General features: G+C 39.5%; 1 protein-coding gene and 1 long non-coding RNA gene across 5 annotated transcripts in view; one reads left to right on the top strand and one right to left on the bottom strand.

Moving 5' to 3' along the window:
• The window catches only part of ITCH (itchy E3 ubiquitin protein ligase), a 110,874-nt gene extending 86,348 nt beyond the window's left edge, over positions 1-24,526 (bottom strand). For 2 of the 4 annotated variants that reach the window (XM_028524837.2, XM_028524839.2), the window contains exons 1-2: positions 24,388-24,526; positions 20,535-20,618 (exon numbers count right to left, since the gene is read on the bottom strand). The gene's annotated coding sequence lies outside the window, so the exon portion shown is untranslated. Of the gene's footprint in view, positions 1-7,495; positions 7,776-20,534; positions 20,619-24,387 lie in introns of those variants that run through there. The other 2 variants (XM_028524838.2, XM_036009731.1) reach the window with 2 other exon arrangements.
• Positions 10,460-10,985, top strand: LOC118496821. The gene is made up of 2 exons (XR_004899376.1): positions 10,460-10,596; positions 10,828-10,985. It is a non-coding gene; the product is annotated as an uncharacterized LOC118496821 (long non-coding RNA).
• Positions 24,527-25,298: the final 772 nt, after the last annotated feature.

The following is a 25,298-nucleotide window of genomic DNA, read 5'->3' as shown; positions in this document are numbered from 1 at the left end:
ATGCTGTTATGAAACCCAGTCTCAAAAAGGTACATGTTTTTCATTTATGTGACAGTTTCCAAAAGGAAGAACAAATCTGTAGCTACCAGAGGTTAAGAGTAGAGGGTGAGTATGTCTACAAAAAAGCAGTACAAGGAAAGTTTTTGGTATAATGGAATTGTTCTGCATCCTGGTTGTAGTGTTGGTTTTAAGAATCTATACATGTGTTAAAATTCATGCAACTGCATGTCCAAAAAAAGCCAATTTTATTATATGATAATTTGTTAAATATATTTTATTGATTATGTTATTACAGTTGTCCCATTTCCCCCCTTCACTCCCCTCAACCCTGTACACCCTCTCCCACCCACTCCCCCCCTTTTAGTTCATGTCCATGTGTCATACTTATAAGTTCTTTGGCTTCTACATTTCTCATACTATTCTTACCCTCCCCCTGTCTATTTTCTACCTACAATCTATGCTACTTATTCTCTGTACCTTTTCCCCCTCTCTTCTCCTCCCACTCCCCTGTTGCTAACCCTCCATGTAATCTCCATTTCTGTGGTTCTGTTCCTGTTCTAGTTGTTTGCCTAGTTTCTTTTGGTTTTGCTTTAGGTGTGGTTGTTAATAATTGTGAGTTTGCTGTCCTTTTACTGTTCATACTTTTTATCTTCTTTTCTTAGATAAGTCCCTTTAACATTTCATAAAATAAGGGCTTGGTGGTGATGAACTCCTTTAACTTGACCTTATCTGAGAAGCACTTTATCTTCCCTTCCATTCTAAATGAAAGCTTTGCTGGATAGAGCAATCTGGGATATAGGTCCTTGCCTTTCATGACTTGGAATACTTCTTTCCAGCCCCTTCTTGCCTGTAAGGTCTCTTTTGAGAAATCAGCTGACAGTCTGATGGGAACCCCTTTGTAGGTTTCTGTGTCCTTATCTCTTGCTGCTTCTAGGATTCTCTCCTTCATTTTTACCTTGGCTAATGTAATTATGATGTGCCTTGGTGTGTTTCTTCTTGGATCCAACTTCTTGGGGACTCTCGGAGCTTCCTGGACTTCCTGGAAGTCTATTTCCTTTGCCAGAATGGGGAAGTTCTCCTTTATTATTTATTCAAATACATTTTCAATCTGTTGCTCTACCTCTTCCCCTTCTGGTACCTCTATAATTCGGATGTTGGAATGTTTAAAGATGTCCTGGAGGTTCCTCAGCTTCTCCTCGTTTTTTTTTTTTAATTCTTATTTCTCCATTCTTTCCTGTTTGGTTGTTTCTTTCTTCCTTCTGGTCCACTCTATTGTTTTGAGTCCCAGTTTCCTTCCCATCACTATTGGTTCCCTGTGCATTTTCCTTCATTTCTTTTATGGTAACCTGCATTTGTTCATCTAATTTGCGCCCAAAATCAACCAATTCTGTGAGCTTCCTGATCACCAGTGTTTTGAACTGTGCATCTGATAGACTGGCTATCTCTTGGTCGCTCAAAAGGATGAGTTCTGGGGCATTGATTTGTTCTTCTATTTGAGCCATCTCTCTCTCTCTCTCTTTCTTTTTTTTAGGGGGGGCCGGGAGTCTGGTCACTCCTGTTATGGTGAGGGGCGGAGCCTTAGGTGTTCACCAGGGCTGGGCACCCCAGTCGCTAGATTGGGACGTTGCATGTGAGGGCGGGGTCAAGAGGGAACAATGGCAGTAGCTCCGTTCTCCATGGGACCTCAGTCCCTTCCCTGGGATCCTGGGTTGTGCGCTCTGCCCTGCTCCACAATCTTGGCCTCACTGGGTCTGCCAGCTGCCGCTTGTGTACTCAGGGTCCACCCGCTGCGATCTTGTGCGCCCCAGATGCCTTATGTGCCCAACTCTCCCTGCTCTCCGTGCTGTGACCCACGCCCAGCTGCTCAAATCCGCCCCTCCTACTGGTCTGGATGAACGGGTCTACTTCAACTTCTTGGCTGTCCGACTTCCATTCAGATAAATTTTCTGTCAGTTCTGGGTGTTATTCTGCCTCTAAATTGTTGTTGTTCCAATCTTGGTTGTGTATGTAAGTATGGTACGTCCACCTATGCCTCCATCTTGGCCGAAAGTCCATTATATGATAATTTTTAAAGTTAACATTTAAAATATTTTTAAAGGCTACATACCCATGTATTAATATGGGTTGAACAGTATCTCCCCGCAAATTTATGTCTACCTGGAACCTCTGAATGTGACCTTATTTGGCCTTACAGGGCTTTGCAGATGCAATCAGTTTAGGGTAAGATCCAACTGCACTAGGGTGAGGCCTAATTCAATGACTGGTATCCTTATAAGACGAAAATCTGAACATAGAGACATGCACACAGTAAAAATGATGTGATAACATACAGGCAGAATACCACTTGAAAATGGAGGCAGAGACTGGAGAGATGTGTACAGAAGCCAAGGAATGCCCATGATTACAGGCAACCATCAGAAACTAGTATAGTCATGGAACAGAATCTCCCTCTCAGAGTTTCCAACCTTGCTGACACCTTATTTTGGCCATTTGGACACCTAAACTGTGAGACAATAAAGATGTTATAGTTTCTAAAACTACCTAGCCTTGACCAGTGTGGCTCAGTTGACTGGGTGTCATTCTGCAAAGGAAAAGGTTGCTGGTTTGATTCCAGTCAGGGCACATGCCTGGATTGTGAGTTCAGTCCCCAGTCAGGGCATGTACAAGAGGCAACTGATCAATAGTTCTCTCTTCCTCTTCCCCTCTAAAAATAAATAAATAAAATCTTAAAAAATAATAATAAGAAGAAGGTACCTTGGTTGTAGTAATCTGTTACAGCAGCCCTAGGAAACTAATATACCCTATGGTCCTATTTATGACACTCTGGAAAAGACCAAGTTATTGGGAAGAAAACACATCAGTGCTTCCTAGGGGGTAGGACTGGGAAGAAATGAATGACTGCAAAGGAGCACAAGTAAAGTGTTTATCAAAACTCAAAGACCTGTATACTGGAAAAGAATTAATTTTATTATGTATAAATTATATCTCAATAAACTTGACAAAAAAAAAAAAGAGTATTCCCTGACCTTGCCAGGTAGTTCAGTTGGTTAGAGCATTGTCCCAATATGCCAACCTTTCGCAGGTTGGATCCAAAGTCAAGACACATACAAGAATCAACCAATGAGTGCATATATGGGTGGCACAACAAATCTCTTTCCCTCCCTTCCCCTGCTTCCTCTCTCTCTCTCTAAAATCAATAAAAAAATTTTTAAATGCATTCCCAGTGTGAATGACAAAAAAATGCTGTTAATCTAGTTTCTACAACAAAAAGAAAACTGACTTAGTTTCCTTATCTTGAGGAGACCCATTTCTAGCTCCTCCTTTCTACCTCCACAGCTCACTGTTAGATTAACCTTTCTTTCCTAATGTCCCTTTCATCTTACAATCTATCCTACTTTCACCTTTTCCACCCTCCCCCTAACACTCCAGTTTTTTTGGTGGGGGGAAACTAAAAAATACATTTGTTTATTGAGGGCAAGAGGATAAAAGTAATATAAAAATCAAAACCTATCTAGTTTTAGTTGACTTTTCTTTCTGTTGTCAAATGGGTGTGGGATTTTATTTGTACATTTTTTCTAAGGGTCCCACTCGGCTCATGAAAACTTTATACAGGAGGAAGCTGTGGGAAAGAAATTCCTTAAGCAACCAATTTGGAGAACTCTTTATCAGGGCAGAAATAACTGCTCAGTGCTACCTACTTCTCTCCCTAATACAAAATAGTCACTGCATTAAATGGAGAGCCCAGTAATTAGTGAAAAGAAGATCTAGAAGCCCACTCTGCCCTCTCAGCACTGGTCCAGGTCCTTCATTATTTTGTCTACAGCCAGACAGTCTTTTTGATCTTCCAAAAATCCAGGGAACTCCTTTTCCATAAGTACTCTCAGGTCCTCCTTTGTAACATAGCCTTTATCCCCAGCAAATTTGTAAAACGTGAACATCATGATTTCCATGGCGTGTTCCATTTGAGATGGCATTTTGGTAAGGTCTTGGTCAGAGACTCAGCAGGATCACTCAGCTGGCCATGATGCGTGGCCAACACCCAATTTTTAAAGCCATTTCAATTTTGCCTCCATCTATAGCTTTAAAATTCATAACAGAGACAGAGGTAAATGCCTCTGCATGAATTTCCTATGGAAATAATTGATTTTTGAAGTGATTTTTTAAAAAGTCTTCACAATCAAGTACAGTGGTATGGTTTACTAGGTGTTTCCACCTAATAAACCATTGTGATTTGAACCAATGAAGGTATCAGTTTGAATCTAAGATAAGATGTAATGTTAAAATAATCTATTATCTATTAGCTTGTCAGTTACAAAGGAACAAAATAGTCAATTCTTAGCACTTTTATATAATTTATTTTGAGTAATGTTTACTATCACACTATAAAAACACGACAGACAGAAAATCTAATGTAGCCCTAGCTAGTGTAGCTCAGTGGATTGAGCGCAGGCCTGTGAACCAAAGCATTGCTGGTTTGATTCCCAGTCAGGGCACATGCCTGGGTTGCAGGCCATATCCCCAGTATGGGGTGTGCTAGAGTCAACCATACATTGATGTTTCACTCCCTCTCTCTCTCCCTCCCTTCCCCATCTCTCTAAAATAAATAAATAAAATCTTAAAAAAAAAAAGAAATATCTAATGTAGAAAAAAATGTGCCAAAACATTACCAGAGGTAAAAACTAATGTTAACATCTTCCTGAAAGGCAGTGAAGAGAAAAATATGAAAAGAGAGACATATTTCAAAAGACTATTTCAGTAACATCCTGACCCATAAGCAATAAAGAGGCAAACACATTTCTGGCCTTATTTTAAAAATATGTATCCTATTTGTAAATTATTAAGTAGAATATTATGAAATTTACTTGGTTTATTTTCAGAAATAACATATCTAACAATCAGTTATTTTTATAGGCCACATCTATTTTGACCTAAAAGACCTTTCAATAATTTAATAAGGCCTATATTTCCTTAAAAGCCACCAAAAAGATATTTCGGATAACATAAAAAACTGATGAGGAGAAAAACTGGTTATTGAAACAAAGTACAAAGTTCAGAGCTCAAGTATTCAGTAGTATTCAAAGAGCTAAAACCTAATGAAGTCAAACCTTCAAATAGCCTTATTAAAATACAGAAGCATAAATGGGAACTGTAAATACTGAGTAGTCTCCCTTGAATAGGACCACCACTCAGCCATGTTCCCAAACCACGACTCAAGTCAAAGAGCTGTGTATCAAAGGACCTGTTTTGAAAAATCTGTCATCATTCACCAGCCACTACTGTGAAGAATGGATTCCAGCTTCAATCCAGTTGGAAATGAAACCACAGAGTTAATGATGGTTCTTGTGGATGCAACCAGTAGCCACCAATACCCAGTGTGGTTGAAAACGAGATTCTGTTCCCTAAGGCCACAGTAACAGAGACTGACTAGAAGGAACAATGTTTTGAGATCCTGTTCTTCACTAGTGAGAGCAAAGGAGCTGGCCTTGGTATATGGGGTTGCTGAAGGTATCATCATAGAGACTAAGAGTTCTTAGGGTTGGGGTAGAAAGTAAATAAATACTCATTTCTATAACTTAATTTCTCAACAAAAGAGGAGGAATGAACTCAAACCCACACATGATGGAGAAAAGTTGCTTTCCTATTTATTGGAAAAAATTACCTTAACAGGGAAGCAGGATATGGACCATCCTCTCTCTCCACAACAGTGACACCTTGGCTTTGAACATCACATGTCATTCACTGAAAGCTCCTTTCCCATTTTTCAACCAAGTGTATCAGCATGGATTGTAAAGAATATACATAGATATGATGATCTTATTCAAAAGAGAAAAACAGGAAGGTACAACTTTCAAAGTTCAATAGTATGAAAACAAAGTTTAAGGAAATTGGCACCAGAACTTAACTTTTAGCATTCATTTGCTGGTTTGAACTCTGTACCCAGTATTCCAGAAGTCAATTTTTTCCCTGTTCTCCCAAATAGCTTTCCAACAAACATTTTAATATTAACTACTATTACAAGTTGTTTCTCAGCTTTCATTACTCACTGCTCTAGTTTAAAGGATTTGACATGCCACAATAAATATAACTACTGTTGTGCTACTACAAATATTGCTCTTTTGTAAACAATGCTGTATAATAACATACCACCTCATTACATGTAAAGTTTAATTTCCTGATTCCTAAAACACTCTTGTTTCTGATCATCTCTCAATATCCATGAATTCTCAAAATATAAGACCCTGATGTCCTCTATCCTCAACCTTCCAGCAAGCTTTCTCATATAATTTCTAAACACTTAAGAACTATCAAGTAAATTCGGTGTCAATACTAGTAAGTTACTGAGTAACCTATGCACACTTGAGAAACAAATGTATGCATTTTTACTAAAAAGGAATTTTAAAAAATTGTTATTCAGATAGTATTTAAAACCAGAAAAAAAAAATCAAAGAGAGAGTCATTTACACTGAGAGCCCTAAATAGTGGGGGGAGAAATGATGGGACAAATTACCACTTACTCATTAAGAAACAAATAGGACTACGAAAGCAGAGCCAACTTTACACTTGAAAAAAAAAAAACTGGGTCTGTATACTTTCCCCTTACTATTTATTTCATTCCAAGACTACTCCCTCTACTTTGAATGAATCTAAAAAGGAACTGAATAAAAATATTCCAAAGAGGGCAAAATACCACACATATCCTTTTTGTTCTCACAGGTAAACAAATTGAAATCAAGGAAAGTTAAATGGATTGCCTAATTTGGCAAAGAATTCTTTTTTTTATTTTTAGATTTTATTTATTTATATTTTAGAGATAGGGGAAGGGAGAGAAAGAGAGAGGGAGAGAGAAAGACTGATGTGCAAGAGAAGGTTGCCTCTTGCACACCCCCAATGGGGGACCTGGCCTGCAACCCAGGCATGTGCCCTGACCAGGAATTTAACCAGCAATCTTTCGGTTCACAGGCCAGCACTCAATCCACTGAGCCACATCAGCCAGGGCTAGACTATAGACTCTTACATATGTTATATGTAAGAATTCTCACATGTAACACCAAAAGTACCACCCACAAAACAAAAAGAAAAAAAAAAAAACCTGAGAAATTAAGCCTTGTCAAAATCAGAAACTTTTACTCTTCAAAAGACACGATTAAAAGGGGGGAAAACTGGAACAACTGTAATAGCATAAACAATAAAATATAATTTAAAAAAAGACAAGCAAAAGGCTGGGAAAATATATTTTGTAAGTCGCATATCTGATAAAGGATTTATGTCCAGAATTCACACGTCCCCCCAAAAAACTCTTACAACTAAAAAATAAGGCAAACAACCCAATCAAAATGGACCATTAAAGGTCAGAACATAAGCTATGCCAAAAAAACTGAGATCTCTAGCCTTGCTCAGTGTTAATTTCATGATTTAAAACCATGGTTCCATAAAAGAGCCAAAAAAGATAAAAGAGAAACAAACAAAAAACACTTATTGCTATATTTGAACTTATTCAATTTAGTCCTTTTCAAAATTATTAAAGTATGTTGAGTCTAGGATCACTCCAACCCTCTCCTGACAAAGACAAAAACCCTAACAAATACCACAATCTCAAAACTTCTCATCATCACACAATGAAATCATGTTAAGAAGTGAATCACTGACATGACTGAAACAAAATTTTTCCCCTCAGAATTATGAACAGTAAAATCCTTGTTTGATGCCTCAGGCTGACTTATATTTTCTTAGGGAAACAGTAACAACAGCAAGAATCAAATTTCTTTTAATAAGATCGTATATTTTCCTTTTCTAAAGTAAAATTTAAATGACACAGGGACACTTCCTTTCATAAAGGCTTAATCTTTTATAAATATTTACCTCACCAAGTAAATGGTTAAAAGAGAAGAACAGAGAAATTCAAAACTTAAAAAACATGTAATGAAGGTCTTGCCCCAACTAACCTTCACTTGTAACCTCTTGTCATCAAACATTTACCAAAGGACGATATATTGAGAATGGTTCCAGTAACTTTGTCAACAATAGGGAAGGAGAAAAGGACCAGTAGTAGAACCAGGCGCAAAAAAAAGATATGGACAGCAGCCTGGAAAATTATTAAGACGTCAAAAAAACAAACAAAACAATTTTAAAAACGGGGTAAAAGACTCAAGCCAGATAGCTAAATTCTTAGAGCATCTCCCAATACATCAAGGTTGCAGTTCGATTCTAGTCAGGGCACATTCAAGAAACAACCAATGAATGCATGAATAAGTAGGACAGCAAACTGGTGTTTCTGTCTCTTTCTCTCTCTCTCTGACTCTCCCTCCCTTTCTCTTGCTTAAAAAAAAAAAAAAAAATCAATAAATTTTTTAAATTTACATAAAAATAAAAAATGGGCAAAGGGCTTTTGTAGACATTTCTCTAAAGATATACAAATAGTAAAAAGAACATAAAAAGTGCTCAACAGAAAAATGCAAAGCAAAACCACAGTGAGATATCAAGAAACAGGAAACAACAAATGTTGACATGGGTGTGGAAAACGGAAACTCTTGTGCGCTGCTGGTAGAAATGTAAAATGGCACAGCTGCTGTGGAAAACTATGTAAGGTGGTTGCTCAAAAAATTAAACTTGCACTACTACATGATCTAGCAAGTCCACTTCTAGGATTACACCTAAATGAATTAAAAAGGACACAAAGAAATATTTGTACACCCACATTCATAGCATCATTATTCAAAAAAATGGCCAAAAAGTGGAAATAATCCAAATATCCATCAACAGGTGAATGGACAAACACAATGTGGCATATACATAAAATGGAGTAATATTCAGACTTAAAAAGAAATGAAATTTTGATACATGCTGCAAAAATGTTCTTGAAGACATTACATTAAGTGAAATAAGCCTGACACAAAGGAAAAATGTATGATTCCACTAACATTAGGTATCTTGAATAGTCTCATTCTATATAGAGAAAAAAGTAGCACAGTAGTTACCAGCAACTGGGAGAGAAGGTTGTGAGTTACTGTTTAATGGTAACAATGGTAACATTTTGGAATGATAAAAAAGTTCCGGAAATGCACAGTGGTAAAAAACAATGTGAATATACTTAATTTTACTGAACCAAACACTTAAAAATGGTTAAAACAGTAAACTTTATGTATGTATATTTTACAATAAGAAACAAACAAAATAATAATCAGGACAAGATAGTTTCATCATTTTCTTTGTCCCTTAGAGATGAAAGCATCAATTCATATGGTTTATGTACTCCATCTTCATTCCCTCATGAAAGCCTGGCAAAATGAAGTAAAGGAATAAAAAAGTATAACCCTTAAGGGCAAAGACAAAAGGGGAGAAGAGGACTACAGTTAAATGTCAGCAACATTCTGGACAATGAAAAGTAGTTACATTCTGCACATTTCAATATACATAAAATATAGTTTCTAATTAAGGCTGATTGATAGTGAAAATCTTTCCTCCAAAAATTCAAGAACAAAAAAAGTATGGGATTTCCCTTTAACTACTGACATTTCACAGAAGCAAATGCAGCTAATCCCTCTCCCATGTCCCCATGTTCCTTTCCTTCCCACTTCCAAAGCAGATCTATAATTAGATCTGAAAATCCCTTTTAATGTTCAGGACAAATGAACTCCAAAAACTAGGTTAGGTAGTCTCAAGGAAAAAAAAAAAAAAAAAAGCTAAAGCAAAAGCAAAAACACATCCTTTCTCTTTAAATGAAATTTAGCTCAATTTGACACTATTGTTACATCTCTATAACGGCAGCAACTTTTGTGTACTTCCCAGAGGCTCAGTTTAGTCCTCTTATTCATCAATAAGGGAAATGTTACTGTATCTCAAATATTCCTTTATTTTTCTTACATTTTATTTATTTATTTAGAGAGAGAGGAGAAGGGAAAAAGGAAGGGAGGGAAGGAAACATCCATGTGCTGGGAGACACATCAATCAGTTGTCTTTCACAAGCCCCTAACCTGGCCTACAACCTGGGACTTGGCCTGCAACCCAGGCATGTGCCCTGATGGGGAATCGAACCTGTGACTTTGAGGTTCTCAGGCCAGCACTCAATCCAATGAGCCACACCAGTCAGTGTTCCAACATTTTATATTCAGGCTACATCTAGCACTATTTTTTCAGTTTACTTACTAAAAACAAACAAACAAAAAAACTACTTACAGCACTACATTTTTCATCTTAGCCAAAAATAAGGAATAACTTTCATGTGTACGTCAAAAAAATTTTCATGATAAAGTAGAAACAGAACAAAGAGCCCGGTGAAAATAAAATCCTAAAAATCACTTTCTCATGTTATACAGAATAAACACATTCCACCTTTCTACAATATTTATCAGTTTCTTTAAACATTCTGAATCATAAATTAATTATTGTATCAAATATCTGCTGCAAAATTCTACATTTTTTCCATGACCAAATCATTTTTCAGTGTTTCCAAACCTTAGTAGATACAAAAATTCCACATATAAATGAGTTTAATGAAATTTGCCAGGGGTTAACTGACATTACCAAAAATCCAAAAACTAGAAATGTGATAAGCAGTTGAACAACTTTAATACTTCCTTTTTCTTTTTTAAAAACAAGGTTACTGCCCTGGCTGGTGTAGCTCAGTGGATTGAGCGCGGGCTGGGAACCAAAGTGTCCCAGGTTCGATTCCCAGCCAGGGTACATTCCTGGGTTGCAGGCCATAACCCCCAGCAACCGCACATTGATGTTTCTCTCTCTCTGTCTCTCTCTATCTCTCCCCCTCCCTTCCCTCCCTAAAAATAAATAAATAAAATCTTTAAAAATTAAAAATTAAAAAAAAAAAACAAGGTTACTAATAATAGTTATCACGTAGTCAACATTTTTTACTGTGCAGTCTTATGACAACCGTGGGAGGTAGAAATTATACCCATTTTTCAGAGGAAAAAAAATGAAGGTCAGAGTACCTATGTTCATAGTACATTGCTGGAGGGCAATCCAAATCCCATGCTTTAAAACCATCATATTACACCATTTTTCAAAACTATAATCTTTCCAAATCCTAGTCTCATAAAACAAAAAAACCCTAAGTGTGTTTTTGTAGATAAAGATCTACGTTTTACCTAATTCATCTGTACACTTTATAAAACTGTCTGACAGAGACTGGCAGCATTTATATTTAGTTATACTGCTAATTAACCTTCAACCATTTGTGTAGCACATAAAAACTTACTTGTCTTTCTATTCCACTTGTACAAACTGGAAAATTGTAAGACTATACATGTGATCCATCTTTAAGGAGTGTGCTGGTGCTGAGAGTGTGATGAAGCAAGAACCACAACATGAAAGAAGAGGAATAGCCTGTCCACGCAGTGTTATCCTCACATACCCCAGTTTTTACAAAATGAATAGGAAAAAAAATCTTTCAAAATTAGCTCTCTTTATCTACTGTAGGGTTCCAGTGACACAGGGTAACCCAAATACAAGCTTTTGTTCCTTCCTTTGTATTCCCACTACCACCTCCTTAGTCTGGTCTCCTCGCCTCCAGACCCCACCAACCCTAGTAAATATTATAGACCTCAATATTATCAAATAAATCTTCATAAAAACCCATTTAAATTTGTCAGCCAATAGGACTTCAGGTTATCCCAAAATAAGGTCTCTTAATTCTTCCCAACATTCTCCTATTACCAGGCCCACACAAAACCCCTTCAAGACTAATCTAAACTCCAACTAATCTATTCTCTGCACTTCCACCACCTCAAGTTCATTCTTGCCTCTTCACCCTTGCTCATTATGAATCCCGGTTTTAAATAACTTCACTTTTTCTCTCTGCCTTAATAATTATTCTACATACCCCTCTTATACCCCTAAACTGCTTTGAGGTATTACTTGAACTGTCTTAAATCTTTATGTGGGTAAGGACTTTCTTCCCAGAGGGCAGGGAATATGGGTTATGCTGCAAAAAGTCAAGCCCCAGATCAGAAGTTACAAAGTGGTAACCCACAAGATAAATTCAGCCCACAGTGGTGATTTGTTTGGCCCACAGTGTTTATATTATGAATTTATAAGTTGCCAACATTTAAAAATAAAGAGTTCTTACAAAAACTGAATTTCTAGCTTCTCTTCAGAAAAAAGTTAAGATGTTTAGACCACATGCAATCTATACTCTCCACTAGATCAATAGTGAACCAACACTGAAGTATATATTTTTAAATGGTTAAAATGGTGAATTTTACCTCAATTTAAAAAAAAAAAAAAAGAATGAGCCAGAGCCCTAGTCAAGTAACTAAGTTAGTTAGAGCATGGACCTGATACACCAAGGTTGTGTGTTCCATCTCCAGTCAGGGCACATACAAGAAATGACCAGTTAATGCATAAATAAATGGAACAACAAATCGATGTATCTCAGTTTCTATGTTCATCTCTCTCTCCAAAATCAATAAATTTTAAAAAAGGAAAAAGAAAAGTAAATCAAAGCTGCCTAACAGTTGTCTCATTGGAGAGACATAAATTCCCTCATTCACTTCAGTCCCAATATAATCTATCTTTACTATTTAAAATGTTCATCTACTAGCCCTGGCTGGCATAGCTCAGTGGATTGAGCGCGGGCTAGGAACCAAAGTGTCCCAGGTTCGATTCCCAGCCAGGGTACATTCTTGGGTTGCAGGCCATAACCCCCAGCAACCGCACATTGATGTCTGTCTGTCTGTCTCTCTCTCTCTCTATCTCCCTCCCTTCCCTCTCTAAAAAATAAATAAATAAAATATTAAAAAAAAAAAAAAAAAAAAAGTTCATCTAGCCTTTATTGGCTTTTGAATTTATAATGCTCACCCTGGATAAGCTTACTGAATGAATAAATTGACAATAATTTCAAGAATGACAAGGTTGGTGGTAATGATAATAATGATAAAAAATAACAATAATAGTAATTAACATTTCATGCTTATTTTGAGCTATTGTACAAAAAACTCTTTATCGCAGACTTTCGGCCAAGATGGAGGTGTAGGTAGACACGCTTTGCCTCCTTGCACAACCATAGAAGGAATGGCAACCAGATCTCAAAACAAGTTAACACCCAGAACTGTCAGAAAATCTAGCTGAATGGGAAGTCTGACAACCAAGGATTTAAAGAAACCACATTCATCCAGACAGGTAGGAGGGGTGGAGTCACAGACATGGGCAGAGACACAGTGTGGCAAAGAGAGGTGGCAGTAGCCCAAAGGACAGTCTCACATTCACGTGTAGTAGATAAAAACCAAGAGGGATACCTTGGGAGCAAGCAATTCCAGCCCCAGGCCAGACTACACAGCCAAGGGTTCCAGCACCAGGAAGATAAATCCCCATTACCTCTGCCTGTAAAAACCAGGGTGGGGTTGGGGCAGCAGAATAAACTGCCAGATTTTCACCACTTAAGGGTCCCGCACGGACTTAGAATGTATACAAACCCACACACTCAGGGTTTCACCACCAGGGCAGTAGCTGGAGGGGTGCCAGTTGCATACAGGAAGTGGGTGAAGTGACTGGGAATGGGGCAAGTGCCAGAAAAACCTCCAAAAACCAGGCAGCGGCACTGTCCCCTCTCTAGGCCCTCCCACACACAGAGCCACAAAGTCACCCCACCCTAGCAAATACCTGAGGCTCCACTCCATACAACTTAACAGGTGTGCTAAGTCAGGGAGTCAAAGCAGATCTACCTAATATACAGAAACAAACACAGGGAGGCTGCCAATTTAAGGAGACAAAGAAATATGGCCCAAATGAAGGAACGGGGGGGGGGGGGGGCGGGGGGGGCAGGAAAAGGACTAAATGAAACAAAGACAGTCAACCCATCAGATGCAGAATTTAAAGTACTGGTGATCAGAGTGCTCAGAGAACACACTGAGTACAGCAAAAACATTAAGGAAGAAACAACGGTTACACTAAGTGAAATAAAAAAAACATCCACAGGGAACTAACAATGAAGGGAAGGAAGCTGGGATTCAAATCAATGATTTGGAACATAAGGAAGAAATAAACATTCAACCAGAACAGAAAGAAGAAACAAGAATTCAAAAAAAAATTAGTACAGGCTTAGGAACCTCTGGGACAACTTTAAATGTACCAATACCCGAATCATAGGGGTGCCAGGAGAAGAGGAAGAGCAAGAAATTGAAAACTTATTTGAAAAAATAATTAAAGAAAACTTCCCTAATTTGGTGAAGGAAATAAACATACAAGTCCAGGAATCACAGAGTCCCAAAAAAGTTGGACCCAAAGAGGACCACACCAACACACACCATAATTAAAATGCCAAAAGTTAAAGATAAGGAGAGAATTTTAAAAGCAGCAAGAGAAAAGGAGACAGTTGCCTACAAAGGAGTTCCCATAAGACTGTTAGCTGATTTCTCAAAAGAAACTTTGCAGGTAAGAAGGGATTTGCCAAGAAGTAAGTATTCACAGTCATGAAAAGCAAGGACCTACAACCTAGATTACTTTATCCAGCAAAGCTATCATTTAGAATGGAAGGGCAGATAAAGTACTTCCCAACAAAGGTAAAGCTAAAGGAGTTCATCATCACCAAGCCATTATTACATGAAATGTTAAAGGGACTTATTTAAGACAAAGAGATCAAAACCATGAACATTAAAAAGGCGACAAATTCACAACTATCAACAATGGAATCAAAAAGAAAAAACAGAGAAATGAAATCTTTTTGAAGATGGCGGCATAGGCAGACATGGCTCACTTCTTCACACAACCACATCAAAATAACAACTAAAATATAGAACTACTATCGCTCAGGAACACCAGAAATCAAGTTGAATGGAAGTCTGTCAATTACAGAATTAAAGAAACCACATCCATCCAGAATGGTAGGAGGGGTGCAGATGCCAAACAGGCAGGAGCCACATCTACATACAGTGGATAAAAATTCCAGAGAGATATATCAGGAGCGAGGAGTACCAGACCCACACCAGGCCCCTAGCCCAGGATTCCAGTGCCAAGAACATAAGTCCCCAAAACTTCTGGCTGCAAAAATCAGTGGGAATTGAGTCCCAAGCAGTTCCTCTTAAAGAACCCACACACGGACTCACCTAACTCAGACTCATTCCCTCTAAGCTCCAGCACCAGAGAGGCAGCTTGAAGGGCACCAGTGGCAAACAGGGAGAAACTAAAGTGTCTGGCATCAGGGTGAGCAGAGGCCATTGTCCCTTTGCTAAACCCTACCCCACACAGACCTGGCAAGCTGGTGCCGTATCTGAGATTCCATCAACCTGGCTAACACTGTTTGACCCACCTTGGAGATCCCCAGAGGCTCTGCCCCACCCAACTTGCAGGCCCAACCAAGCTCCTTTTCCATAAGAACAGCTGGTCTTGGCTCCTAAATCCTACTGGCTTCAGTGAGCCCTAGTGGCAGCCATATGAGATTCACAGCTTGGCTTCACCTGGGAATCCCCAAGCACAGCACAAGCAGCAACCATCTCAGATTGTTTTACAGCTCAGGCAGGGTGCCCCAATGGGAAGAACAGGTGGAGACTGACCTTGACCTGCACCACCTGGGAATCCTCAGGGCCAGTGCATCCAGTGGACAGCTATAGACCACATTCAGAGTACAATCACCCTGCCCCTGCACAGCTGATCCTCCACAGAGGGCAGAGGTTGGTGATCAGTGGTCACAGCCAGCCCTTGCAGCTGACTGGCCTGGATAAATCCCGCCCACTGATCTGCCAACAGCAACCAAGGCGCAACTATGAGAGGAGGTTGCACTCAGCCCACACGGAGGGTGCACCTCAAGTACCCAGCTTGGGTGATAGGGAAGGCTATGCCACTGGACCCTACAGGACACCTACCACATTGGGCCACACTACCAAGACACCAAGTCAAAGCAGCACTACCAACAAGGAGACAAAGAAACATGGCCAAAATGAAAAATCAAAACTCCACAAAAAGAGCTAAATGAAACAGAAATAAGCTATACACGAAATGCAAAGTTTGAAACACTGGTTATAGGGATGTTCAAGGAAATTAGTGAAGACCTCAGCAGCATAAAAAAGACCCAGTCAGAAACAAAGGATAGACTAATTCAGGGGTGTCAAATTCAGTTTAACCAGGGGCCACATCAGTCTCACAGTTGCCTTCAAAGGACCGAATGTAACTTTAGGACTGTATAAATGTAACTACTCCTTAACAGTTAAGCAAGAGCTTGGTGCTGCTGCTGGGTAGAAACAAGGTGCTAGGCCAGATGAAACAAGGTGGAGGGCCGGATTCGGCCCACGGGATCTTGTATTTGCCACCTGTGGACTAATTGAAATAAAGAACAATTTATAGGGAAACAACAGCAGAGTGGATGAAGCCCAGAATAAAATCAATGATTTGGAACATAAGGCAGGCAAAAATAACCAATCAGAACAAGAAGAAGAAATAATCCAAAAAAAAAATGAGGATAGCATAAATAGCCTCTGGGACAACTTCAAGAGGTCCAATATTTGCATCATAGGGGTATCAGATGGAAAAGAGAAAGAACGAGAAATTGGAAATCTATCTGAAAAAAATAGTGAAAGAAAACTTCCCTGATTTGATGAAGGAAATAGACTTGCAAGTCCAGGAAACACAGAGAGTCCCAATTATGATAGATGCAAAGAGAGCCATTCCAAAACACTTCATGATTAAAAGGCCTGTTAAAAATAAAGAGAGACTCTTAAAAGCAGCAAGAGGTAAGAAGTTAGCTACCAGAGGGTTGACAGATGGGAGCAGGGGACAGGAGAATGGGTAAAAAGGTGAGGGGATTAAGAAGTACAAATAGGTAGTTACAGAATAGCCATGGGGATGTAAAGTACAGTATAGGAAAAGGAATAGCCAAAGAACTTATATGTATGACCCATGGACACGAACAATGGTGGGAGTATTGCCTGAGGGAGTCAGGGGCACTGGGTGAAGGGGGGCAAAAGGAGAAAAATCAGGACAACTGTAATTGCATAATCAATAAAATATAATTAAAAAAAAAAAAAAACAAAGCAAAAAACCAGAACAGGAACAGAATTGTAGGTATGGAGATGATTTAGAGGGTTATCAGCTGGAATGGGGAAAGGGGAGAATGGGGGAAATGGTACAGGGATTAAGAAGCATAATTGGTTGGAAGAAAATAGACAGGGGGATGTTAAGAATAGTACAGGAAATGGAGATGCCAAAGAACTAATACACATGACCCATGGACACAAACTAACTGGGGGGACTGCTGCAGGGGAAGGGGGGGCACCAGGTGAAGGGGGATAAAAGGAGAAAACTGGGACTATAATAGCATAATCAATAAAATATACTTTTTTAAAAAAAAGGACTCTGCCCTGGCTGGTGTGGCTCAGTGGATTGAGTGCCAGTCTCTGAACCAAAGGGTTTACCAGTTTGATTCCCAGTCAGGGCACATGCCTGGGTTGTGGGCCAGGTCCCCAGTAGGGGGTGCTCAAGAGGCAATCACACACTGATGTTTCTCTCCTCTTCTCCCTCCCTTCCCCTCTCTCTAAAAATAAATAAATAAATAAATAAATAAAATCTTTTTTCCCCTTTTTAAAAGGGGACCCTAAAAAAATATATATTATCTCATTTAATTCACACAACACTATGGACATATGCTTTTACCATTCCTAATTTACAACAAATGAAGAAACTAAGGCACAGAGAAGTTAAGCAACTTGGTCAAAGTCATACTGCCAATACATGGTAGAACCAAAATTCAAAATCAGACAATCTAACTGTAGCATACACTGTTAATCCCTATATGATTCCTTAAGACTAAAATCCTTTCCTCTGTGACCAACTAAACTGATTCTCTGAAACAAAGAATCAAAACACTAAATTTTAGAGTCTAGTCTTTTTTTGCACAAATAACTAAGTAGTAAACCAAAGTTCACCTAAATGCAGATGACATTTATGGATTTTTTCCTTATTTTACAAGAAAAAAATTCTCTGTAATTGACAGAGAAACGGTTAAGGAATCCAATAAACTCTCAGAAAGTATGTATGTTATTAGGCATTTCTGGAGTGAGAAAAGCTCCATGTACAAAACTTCTTTTTCTATCTATCAGGGTAGACAGTTTGTAGACATGAAATAAAATGCAAGTTTCTTTAGGGCAGGGACTGCTTTTTCATCATGAGTCCCTGTAATGCCTAGCATAAAGCAGCTCTTAACATGTATATTCAATTATGTTAGAAACAAGAAACCCAAAGTTAATATCTTTAACTGCAATTCAATGCAATCCTTATTATATCATCTTGCTTTTTACAATAATTACTGGTGTGTTTTCCTAACAAAAACAAAAAATCCTTGAGGCAGGGGTTTTATATTAAGCAACCTTTTGACTTAGCACAACAGGAGCTCAATGAATGCTTGCTGAATATTACAAACTTAACATTTCTTTACCTGGGTTCCCTACAAGTCTTTCTACTCATGTTCAAAATAGAGCTTAAAATGCTTCTCAATTATAAAGCACTGGATATTAGGAAGTACTACTATGAGATATTTCTGAAACCAGTCCTATATTGTGTTATCAACAAAGCCCTGAAAAATTAGTGAACTAGTACAGGAAGTACTAAGTATAATCAAAGAGTGAGCTAGAAGGAACCTGAGAGATCATGTTTAATACTTTCAATACACAAGTGAGGAAACAGAGGCCCAGAGAGATTTAAGTGAATTGCCCAAGATCACAGAATTTAAGTAACAAGCAACCCAAGGCTAGAACCCAGGTCTTCTGAATGTTCGCCCAGCTTTCTTTCCACAGAGAAGTACTTTGTGAGCTCAGAATGAAGTGGATACTTTTAGAAATATTTTAAAGAAATTTGGTATGGAGAATGATCTTTCCCAGAATGTAAGTTTTGTGAGATATTACATCACCATTAAATAAATGAAAGCTGCCATGCTTCTTTACTGCAGATAACAGCACCTTCTTTCCCTCCCTTTTTTTCTCTACATATATACTTTTCATGTTCATGTCTTTCCTTTCACTGTCAGATTCTAAGAATTCTTCCTTTCACCATTTCTACTTTTCTTCTTACTCATTCTTTTCCCTACTATCTCTCACATATCATCCCATCATCTCCTTGTTTTTTCTCCACAATTATAAAAAAAAACAGATTATGCACACGTTTGATTATAGTACTGGGACACCATAATAAGCAAATCACAGTCTTGGCAATTAGTTAACAAAAAATAAAATAAACAGAGGTTCCTAAAGATGACTGAATAATAAATATTGATGTTTACAGTGGAGACAAGAACATTTATGTGAAAGGAAGTGGTAATGACAACAAACAGAAAGGTAAAGGTTAGGCAAGGGAAAGGGGCCACTCTCTTCTTATTCAGCTTCCTTACCTGCCAATTCATCTGCTCTACTTCACTCACTCCCTGTTCTCTTACTGCTGTCTTTTTATATGTTCTACTTTTTTTAATCCAGTAGTCTTCCTTTCCTCTCTCCTGATCTTTTAAAGTGAGTCTGTCCTGTCCTCATATTTTCTTTTTGACTATTATTGCCAACTTCTCCCCTTTGTAGATCTAGATAATGTCTTAAGTTATAAACTCCTGTTTTCATCCCTGGCTGGCATAGCTCAGTGGATTGAGTGCGGGCTGTGAACCAAAGTGTCACAGGTTCGATTCCCAGCCAGGGTACATGCCTGGGTTGCAGGCTATAACCCCCAGCAACCGCACATTGATGTCTCTCTCTTTCTCCCTCCCTTCCCCCTCTAAAAATAAATAAATAAATAAAATCTTTTAAAAAAATTGTATCGATCGATTGATTTAAAAAAAAAACAACTCCTGTTTTCTACAGATTTAATATGTATTACTTTATTTGATCCTTATAACAATGCCAGGGAGGCAGGTAAAAATACATCTATTTCGGAAATATAAACTGAGTCCCAGAAAGATTAAGTAATTTGTGAAAAGTCAGTTTGTCACTGGCAAAAATCAAATGAGAACCCAGACCTAATCTTTCCAAGTCCTCCATTTTTTCCCACTGCACCATGTTGCCGCCTTTTTAATGCCTGCACTTCTTTACCACACACATGCAAATGCCTAGACAAGTATACAAAGATGTTTATAAAACAGCACAAACGAAAAGTATGTGTGTATCTAAGGAAGCTAGAAAAACAGAAAAGTCAGAGGGCCATATTAAGAGCACCATATGACCTCAGCTGGTGTAGCTCAGTGGACTGGGTGCAGGCATGTGAACCAAAGGGTCACCAGTTCAATTCCCAGTCAGGGCACATGCCTGGGTTGCAGGCCAGGTCCCCAGTAGGGAGTGTGTGAAAGGCAACTACACATTCGTCTTTCTCTCCTTCTTTTTCTCCTCCCCTTCCCCTCTATAAATAAATAAATTTTAAAAAGAGCACAGTGTGGATCACATGCTAATTCCTATAGAGGAGACTTTGAGTTTCAAATCTAGGTAGAAACTATTTTTTTCAACTAACTGATATAGCCAGCATTAACAGTGCTCTCTCACCATGCCTCCCACAGCAGTTATACGACCAAGGCTCACCCTCTGCACCATTCCTGTGCCACAATCTCTCTCACAGGCATGCCATCATACCTGAAGTTCTCACCGTTCAAGTCACAAGTCACTTCTTTGGGTTAAGGTGTTGTCTCCAGAAGGCCACTGTTAAATGCATGTTACCTGAAAGGGGAAAAAGGGTCCATTAACACACTGCTTCTATAGTTAAATGCATCAAATTAGTAATGACCTTGGGAATCTGACAGCACAATATTTTTTAAAGGTTCACTGGATAGATAATTGTTCACAGGACATGCAGGAGACTCATACATAGTGGGTTATTCTGGGTAAGATGGCTACATGGCAAAAAATGAGAGTAGCCATATAAACACATATTCTACCTCTAGTCACCCTAAGGACAATCTCTGCAATCTGGAAGCTCCTAGGAATAGGAGGATTAAAAAACTACTCCAAGGATCTGACTATAGTCAGTTCTGAAAAGAAGCAAGAGCCAAGCTGGCAGCAGTTTTCCAAGGACAGTCAGTACACTGCTAAACTGAAGAAGGACAGAAGCAGAAAAAGCTTCTGGTTAACTATGTACTTCTAGTTGTGAGGCTAGTTTCCAACCGAACATTTTTAGCTGAGTGCCAACCTCCCAACCAGAGAATACTGCAATTCAACTCCGCAACACCCCCCCTTGCTAATTTATATTGACTCAGAGCCAGTATCATTTACAGCCACAAAAATCAACATGCCTTTACTGAGCGCTTATTATGAGCCCAGAATTTGACTAGGTACTAAATACAGAAAAAAAAAAAACCCTGTATACACTTTTGCCTTAACTTGTATAAAGGAAACCAATCCCCAAAACCTAAAATTGAGAGACGAAAAATAAGAAAATAATTTTTTAAAAAACAGTTAACTAATTCTTATCGGTACTAACACAAATTTCTTAAGCCAGAATGAATACAACAAAACTTACTTCTAGGCTAAAGTTCGTTGTTCAACTCTTGCCTAAACAGTCAAGAGGCAGAGACTAGAAAACCCTTTTTTTTTCTCTTGGTTTAATACCAAAAGCTCTTTAGTAGCACACTTCCATCTTGGTACACTGGAAAATTACCCAGAAAAAGTTACAAAGCTTGGTTCTACTTCTAGCTCTGATTCTTAACTAGTTTTAGGTAAATAATTTAACCTGCTTAAGACTTTATTTAAAAAGACAAACAAAAACCCACAGAAAACTAAAAGGATGGACCAGTCTAAGACTAGCATATATGTGGTACATATACCTCCCACTAGAGAACTATGTCCACAGGAGGTATCACCAATCAATCATAACTCACTTTCCCAGAGAACCCATACGATGAAAATCCTTTCTCAACACATTACTTCTACAAGCTACTTCAAAGCAGAGTTGGCCCATAAAACAAAATATATTTGCCACTGTGGACTAGATAATCTCTGTAATCTCTACATTTCTAATACCAAGTTTCTGAGGGTGGAAGAAAAACACTTCTAACAGGCTTAGATCAATAATGTTGACAGTTATAAATTTCAGTCTAAAATCCAAGTTCTCCTCTAAAATGAACCCAATCTGGTTCTTTCCAATTTTTGAAAGATGCTAATAAACAATATACTTCTATACCATTAACATATATAGCATGACAATATTATTTACATTTGCTAATGGTTTTCTTTTCTTTTTTTTTCTTTTTTTTGGGGGGGGGGGGCAGAAAAGGAGCCCTTTACCCAGACTGGCCCTAAAAAAAAAAAAAAAAATCATCATCCAAAATTATGTCAACAATATTGCACCAGTAAAGAACTAAATCCAACCCTCTGATCATCCCTGCGGCCTCTCTCCAAGGTCAAGACTTCACCTCTCACCTAGACCTCTGCAATAGCCACTCTTCCATCCTTTCACTTATCAAAACACACATGTATTCATATCACTTCCTTATTTAAAACTTGATATTTACTGCTAACAACATATAACTCAAGATTTTTAGCATTATACTTAAAACTTTTCATAATTGCCTCCTTGTACCTTTCTGGCCTCACATCTCACAATGCTCTCCTTCTGCACTCCACTCTCTGTTCCCTGAAACTTTTCTTCCACAATCCTCTGCATTGACAAAGCATTAAAGTGCTTCCTCTGCCTGCCCTGCTCTTTCCCCATCCCTATCACATTTACTCATCATTTATCAATAAGACCCATATTAGGTGCACGGGTAGGTCCTGCCTCCTCCTCTGGCAACCTCAGACAGAACTAGTCACTTCCTCTTCTATCTCAAAGTTTTTTGAGCTGTCCTTATTATGTCCACAGTGTTGTTTGCCTCAGTGGTTCCCCAAGCTATCACAACTGCTTGAGGTATGTTTTAAAATGAAATTCTGCAGGTCCAACCCAGGGGTACTAAATCAATCTCAGGAGATGAAACCTTGGAATTTCTACTTTTAAAAAGTTCCCTTAATTATTCTAATGGTCAAATTTGGGTACTACTTGTTTGTCTCTCTCTTCCAGTAGGTGTAAAGGTGTGTGCGTGTGCACATGTGTGTGTTTAAAGAATGTAGAAATGATTTACACTAGACTACACTAGGGAAGTATTCCGCACTTGGTTTTTTTGTTTTCATGTCACATTTTTGTTGACCCGGCTCATGCTGAAGATGAAGGAATTCCTTTTCAACACACATCTCCAAAATTTACATTCATTGTTCAAAAAAGTGGTTGAATTTCCACCTTCATATCTAAATATTAAAAATTAAGTGAGTAAACCCATGAATACACAATGCAGGCTTTCTCACCAGATCTGCCACAAGAACTTTATTTTGGCTGAATAAAAACCCTTGGCCGATTTTGAGGGTAGAAATGCATACAACCTTTACATACTTCCATAAGATCGATTTGCATTAGGAATAGATGTCAGAGACCCCAATTTAGTGAAGTGATAGGTGGCTGACTCCAATACCTCAGTCCTTTTCAAAGAAAAATTCCATTCTTCCCTCTCCACCCCTCACTCCCCCCAATAAAATGTAACAACACTGATAGAATATAACCAAGAAAAACGGTTAAGTTGTTACTGGGGAATCATGAATTTCGGGTAGTTTGCAAGTTCACCTGGTTACATCTCTAACTTCAGGCCCAACCTCGGCGGACAGACCGTGTGTTTTATCTCTGTAAGTCGCGACTCGAACCAAGTCTGAAAACTTGAGTTGCTCACCAACTCAATGTCCTCATCCTGTTTCGGCCCTTAGAATACGTTCACGGCTACTCATTTTTTTTCTCTACTAAAGAAAAGGGCACTTTAAGGAGGGAGGACAGTGACAGTTCCACGTCTGCAAAACTTAGTGCCGGGAGGCGCCGGCGGGGCCGCTGTAGAAGCAGGCACCAAGGAGGGCGCCCGGGCCGGGACCACCACGCTGGAGGACAATGGAGGGAGGAAACACAGAAACAAGGGGAAGCAGCCGCTGTGCTAGGCCCCCCTTACGACTGTGGGCTCCAAAAACTCTCGGGAAGACCAGCCGGGTGGCAGGTGGGCCCAGCCACCGCCCCTTAAAGGGCCACGTCGCCCGCGCCGACCGCTGCCGCCGGACCCCGCGTTGAGGCCGGGCCGCGAGAGGGTGGCACCGGGCAGGACTGCGGGGCGCAGGGCTGGACCCTGACGGTTCTCGCCACGGCCCATCCCTCTCATAACTTGGCGTTCGCGGGCCGCCAAGAAGCTCCAGAGTCTCAGCCCGACGGTGGCCCTTCGGCGCGTCCGGCCGTCCCACCCCCAACCCGGCCGCAGCCACTAGCCCGAGGTCTCTGCGCCCCCAACGGGCACCGGCTCTGAGGGAAGAGGGAGCAGCCGCGGCTCTTGGTTCCGGCTTGCGCGCTGCATTCCTCCATTCCTCATTCTCCTCCGAGACTCTTTTCTCCCCTCTCCCCAGAAATGCCCCCAGTCCGCCAGTGGGTGTTTACCGGGACTCGGGGCGGCGGCGACTCTTCAGTCCCTCGACTAAGATGGCAGCCGGTACGGAGCCCCGACTACAGCGACTAGAGCGAGTTGGCGGCCAATGCGCAGGCGCCTTCGGATTTGGACCGATTCTCACTACAATCCCCAGAAAGCCTTGCGCACTAGTCAGCTTCCCTCCAGAACAGGCAGGGGATTAGTGGACGGCGCTCGTTCGGTTTGCTCGCCTTCCCAAGTGAGAGGGGCTCTTGAGTTGCTCCCAACATCTCTAGGCTTTTGTTTTAACCCACCCCCAACAACAGCATAATCTCTGAAGTCTGTAGCTGTGCTCCCCAAACTACAGTGTGAATGAAAATCTCCCGAAGGACTTGTTAAATCTTACACCGCTGGACCCCACCCCCAGAGTTTCTAATTCAATAAATTTGGGATGGGTTCTATTGCAATAATTTGCATTTCTAACAAGCTCTGTGGTGTGCTACTGGTGGAGCATCCCACTTTGAAAAACACTGGATTATAGTACACTCTGGGGTTAACATTGATCGGGTTCAAATCTACCTTTTACAAGGGTGCACTTAGGGATGATGAAAATAGCTTACACAACCTGGCAGATGTTCTAAGAGCTGATCAATAAGCTTGTTAAATTCTCACAACAAATCTACGAGGGAAGTACCTTCATTATCCTCACTTCACAGATGCATAAATCAGGTTGTCTGGCTTCAGAGTCCATCCTCCTAACTTCCTTCATGGGTTCTTTGTGAGAATGAAGAATGATACTGTGCAATTATACTCAGAAACACACGTAAGTGCTTAGTAATTAGTGATCTTTGTTATTATTGTTTAGCATGTTTCCTCCTAATGAAAATAATCTTTTACCACCTGGAAAGTCACTCACACTTTCAAAGTACTTTTAAATCCTCCA

This window comes from Phyllostomus discolor, chromosome 9, assembly GCF_004126475.2.
Source record: "Phyllostomus discolor isolate MPI-MPIP mPhyDis1 chromosome 9, mPhyDis1.pri.v3, whole genome shotgun sequence".
Taxonomy (NCBI): domain Eukaryota; kingdom Metazoa; phylum Chordata; class Mammalia; order Chiroptera; family Phyllostomidae; genus Phyllostomus; species Phyllostomus discolor.
The sequence above is the reverse complement of the archived record's forward strand: the minus strand, read 5'-3'. Positions and strand labels throughout refer to the sequence as shown.